Genomic DNA, 5,052 nt, shown 5'->3' with positions numbered 1-5,052 from the left:
GTGTGGTAGTGCCATCTTGGCTCATGGCAGCCTTGAACTCCCAGGCTCAAGGGATCCTCCCACTTCAGCCTCCTGAGTAGCTGGGACTACAGGCATCTGCCACCATGCCTGGCTAATTTTTGTATTTTTTTTGTGGAGATAGGGTCTCACTATGTTGCCCAGGTTGGTCTCGAACTCCTGGGCTCAAGAGATCTCCTAAATTAGGCCTCCCAAAGTGCAGAGATTACAGGCCTGAGCCACCTTCCTGGCCAGTTCTTTTGGATTTCCTACATATACAGTCCTATAATCTAAAATGACGACAGTTTTAGTTCTTCGTTTCCAACCTTTATACCTTTATTTCTTTTTACTGCCTTATTATACTTGCCAGGACCTCCAGTACAATGTAGAAGTGACGATACGATGACATGTTCCTAATCTCAGAGGGACTGCATTTAAATTTAACCCCAAAGTGATTTTAGATACTTTTTTTAATCAAGAGTATCTTAATGAAGCTTAATGGAGCTCCCCGCTATGCCTAATTTGATGAGAGTGTTGATTTTTATCAATCGTTTTTCCCTTGATTGAGATAATCATATGGATTTTCTTGTTATCTGTTTACATGCTGAATTTCATTGATTGATTTGCAAATGTTAAACCACCTTGCATTCCTGGAAGAAGGCCTTGTTCATGAAGTATTATCCTTTTATATATTGCTTATTCAGCTTGATAATTTTTTTTTTTTTGGAGACAGGGTCTCGCTCTGTCACCCAGGCTAGAGTGCAGTGGTGTGATCATGGTTCACAAAATTTTTTTTTTTAGTTACTTATTTTCCAGCCAGGTGCAGTGGCTCATGCTGTAATCCCAGCACTTTGGGAGGCTGAGGCGAGTGGATCACCTGAGGTCAGGTGTTCATGACCAGCCTGGCCAACATGGTGAAACACCGTCTCTACTAAAAATACAAAAAAATTAGCCGGGCGTGGTGGCGCACAGCTGTAGTCCCAGCTACTCGGGAGACTGAGGCAGGAGAATCACTTAAACCCGGCAGGCAGAAGATGCAGTGAGCTGAGATTATGCCACTGCCCTCCAGCCTGGGCAACGAAGTGAGACTCCCTCTCAAAAATAATAATAATAATAATAATAATAATTACTTTCTTTAGTGTCATATACTCAAAGCTTTCTTCTTTTCTAAAATATGCATGTGGTGGTATAAATCTCCCTCTGAAAACTGTGTATCTTATGAGTTTTGATATGTCATATTTTTATAATCATAAATTTAAAAATATTTTCTAATTTCCATTATAATTTCTTCTTTGGCCTATGAGTTATCTAGAGGCATGTTGCTTAATTTCCAATATTTTGGAATCTAGTTATGTTTTTGTTTTGATTCCACATTAATTCTGGGTCAGAGTATATAATCTATATGATTTCAGTCTTTTAAAATTTATTGATACTTGCATTATAGCTCAACATATCATTTATTTTGGTAAATGTTTCATGTGCATTTGAAATAATGTATTTTCTGCAGTTGTTGGGTATACAGCTCTACATAAGTCAATTAGATCAAGTTGATTAATCATGTTCTTTAAATCTTCTAAATCCTTACTAATTTTTTTGTCTGCTTGTTCTAACAGTTGAGAATTGTGTTAAAATTTCTAACTGGTATGGGCATGGTGACTCATGCCTATAATTCTAGCACTTTGGGAGGCTGAGGTGGGAGGATCACTTGAGCTTAGGAGTTGGAGACCAGCTTGGCCAACATAAAAAGACCCCATTTCTAAAAAAATAAATACAATTATTTACTATTTAATTGTAGGTTTGCCTATTATTCCTTTTAGTTCTGTCATCTTTTATTTTGCATATTTTTATGCTATATTATTAGGTGCATATAAATTTTGGATTGTTTTATCTTTCTGTGGAATCAAGTCTTTCATCATTATAAAATGTCCCTCTTTATTTCTCCTTCCTTCCTTCCTTTCTTCCTTCCTTCCTTCCTTCTTTCCTTCTTTTTTTGACAGAGTTTCACTCTCGTCACCCAGGCTGGAGTGAAATGGTGTGATTTCGGCTCACTGCAAGCTCCACCTCCCGGGTTCAAGTGATTCTCCTACCTCAGCCTCCCGAGTAGCTGGGATTACAGGCGCCTGCCAGTACGCCTGGCTAATTTTTGTATTTTTAGTAGAGATGGGGTTTCACCACGTTGGCCAGGCTGGTCTCAAACTCCTGACCTCAGGTGATCTACCCACCTTGGCCTCTCAAAGTGCTGGCATTACAGGCGTGAGCCACCGCACCCAGCCATCCTTCTTTATTTCTAATATACTTCCTCTTCTTCTTCTTTTTTTTTTTGAGAGAGTCTTGCCTTGTTGCCCAGGATGGAGTACAGTGGCATGATCTTGGCTCACTGGAACCTCCACCTCCTGGGCTCAAGCCATTCTCCTGCCTCAGCCTCCTGAGTAGTGCGGATTACAGGTGTGTGGCACCATGCCCAGCTAATATTTGTATTTTTAGTAGAGATGGGGTTCCACTCTGTTGGCCAGGCTGGTCTCGAACTCCTGACCTCAAGTGATCTGCCCACCTTGACCTCCCAAAATGCTGGGATTACAGGTGTGAGCCACTGTGCCTGGCCCCTTTTTTTTGTTTGTTTTTGTTTTAAGACAAGGTCTTACTCTGTGTCCCAGGTTGGAGTGCAGTGACACAGTCACAGCTCACTGTAACCTCAAACAATCCTGAGCTCAAGCAATCCTCCTACCTCTGCCTCCCACATAGCTGGGACCACAGGTGTGCATCACTATGCCCAGCTCCCACCCATTTATGTCAACCTTTCTGTGTCCTTATATTTAAAACATGTCTCTTTTAACAGACTCTAGTTGTTTTTCTTCCAAAATACAATCTGACAATGTTTTTTAAATTGGAGAATTTAGTCCATTCATAATTATTGTAATTACTGATGTAGCAGGCTACCAACTTGTCATCTTGCTTTTTGCTTTCTCTTTGTCCCATCTGTTTTTATTCCTGTATTCTTTCTTTCTTCTTTTGGATTATTTAAATAGTATTTTATATTATTTCTTTTATTTATTTATTTTATTTTAATTTTTAAATTTTACTTTAAGTTCTGGGATACATGTACAGAATGTGCAGGTTTGTTACATAGGTACACATGTGCCATGCTGGTTTGCTGCACCTATCAACCCGTCATCTAGGTTTTAAGCCCCACATGCATTAGGTATTTGTCCTGATGCTGTCCCTCCCCTTACCCCTCAGCCCCCTACAGGCCGCAGTGTGTGTTGTTCCCCTCCCTGTGTCCATGTGTTCTCATTGTTCAACTCCCACTTATGAGTAAGAACATGTGGTGTTTGGTTTTCTGTTCCTGTATTAGTTTGCTGAGAATTATGGCTTCCAGCTTCATCCATGTCCCTGGAAAGGACATGATATTCTTTTTTATGGCTACATAATATTCCATGGTGTATATGTGCCACGTTTTCTTTATCCAGTCTATCATTGATGGGCATTTGGGTTGGTTCCAAGTCTTTGCTATTGTAAATAGTGCTGCAACAAACATACGTGTGCATGTGTCTTTATAGTATAATTATTTATAATCCTCTGGGTTTATTTATTTATTTCTGAAACAGATTCTTGCTCTGTTGCCCAGGCTAGAGTTCAATGGTGCGATCTCCGCTCACTGCAACCTTTGCCTCCTGGGTTCAAGCTATTCTCCTGTCTCAGTCTCCCAAGTAGTTGGGATTACAGGTGCGCACCACCATGTCTGGCCAATTTTTTTGTATTTTTAGTAGAGATGGGGTTTCACCATGTTGGCCAGGCTAGTCTTGAATTCCTGACCTCAAGTGATTTGCCTGCTTTGGCCTCCCAGAGTGCTGTGATTACAGGCTTGAGCCACCACTCCTGGCCAGTATTTTATATTATTTCATTTTCTCCTCTATTATATTTTTGCTTATATATTCTTTTAATGTCTCTATATTTAAAGGAAGATCTTAGAGAAGGCAATACCTAACCTAGAGGATAAGTATTGGTAGTGAACTTTCAGAGAGTATGGCTCCTGCAAAGGCTGGGGGATGCATCCATCTGTTCAATAGCTCAGCACATCCTCAGAACATACAGCAATAATAATATAACAATAATAATAATATAATAGCTAACTCTTATGTTGGCCCTTACAATATGCTAGGCACCACTCTAACCATTTCATATATATGCCCTAAGCATTTTATATATGTTAACTCCTTTAACCACGAAGATGAACATAGATAAACATTGAAGCAGACCATTCTGTTCCATGCTTTGTGTCTCTCAGCCCCTCTTGCCCCTCTAAACCACTTGAACCCCGCTCCTCATTTCTTGGCTTCTCTGACACTCCCAAGGCAGGCTCTTCCACTTGCCCCAGACCCCAAACACATGCAGTCTGGCTAACTGGTGCAGCAGGTCCCCTAGTCCCCAGCCTCTTTCCTGCTGCCTTAGTATCTCTGCTCTGACCTACACTGCTTGGTAGCTGCTTGAGGGAGATGGGCCTCAAAGGTGGACCACAGCTGCTCCATCCTCATCCTCAGCCATGGCCCACTATGCATATGCCTCCATCTCCCAAAAGGGTGCACCTCTCCATGCACTAACCATCCTTGGCACAACATGGATGCTCGACAACTCTTTGCTGAAGGAAGTCAAAAGGAAGAAATGGTCTTATGATTATATGAACTCAGAGCACAAGTGAAGCCATTAGGGCTGAACAGGATTCTCTCACCTTGGGAAAGGAGAAGAGGACGCCAACCTCTGCTCAGTCCCTAACATCCTGCCCTCCTCCTCGCCCTCACCTCCCACCCCCTACCACCTACCCCCATCAAGCCGGCGTGAATTGGTCCTGGGGAGGGTAAGAGTGACAGTGATGGGTCCCTTTCTATCTGTCAGGACAAAGGCAAAACCCTGCCTCCCTTGGCATCCTCATCAGTCCACACACAGGTGCCACAGAGGCTCCCCACTCCCTTGCTCAAGTCTCCCTTCTCTCACTTACGCAGACACACACATACACACAGAGACACATGGGCACACACACACACGCAGACACACGAGACA

General features: G+C 42.1%; 1 protein-coding gene across 3 annotated transcripts in view; it reads right to left on the bottom strand.

The window, feature by feature from the left end:
• The window catches only part of SNX32 (sorting nexin 32), an 18,146-nt gene that overhangs the window by 12,284 nt on the left and 810 nt on the right, over positions 1 to 5,052 (bottom strand). The window lies entirely within an intron of this gene.

Source organism: Hylobates moloch, unplaced genomic scaffold (assembly GCF_009828535.3).
Source record: "Hylobates moloch isolate HMO894 unplaced genomic scaffold, HMol_V3 SCAFFOLD_5, whole genome shotgun sequence".
Taxonomy (NCBI): Eukaryota; Metazoa; Chordata; class Mammalia; order Primates; family Hylobatidae; genus Hylobates; species Hylobates moloch.
This window is presented reverse-complemented; position numbering and strand designations above follow the sequence as displayed.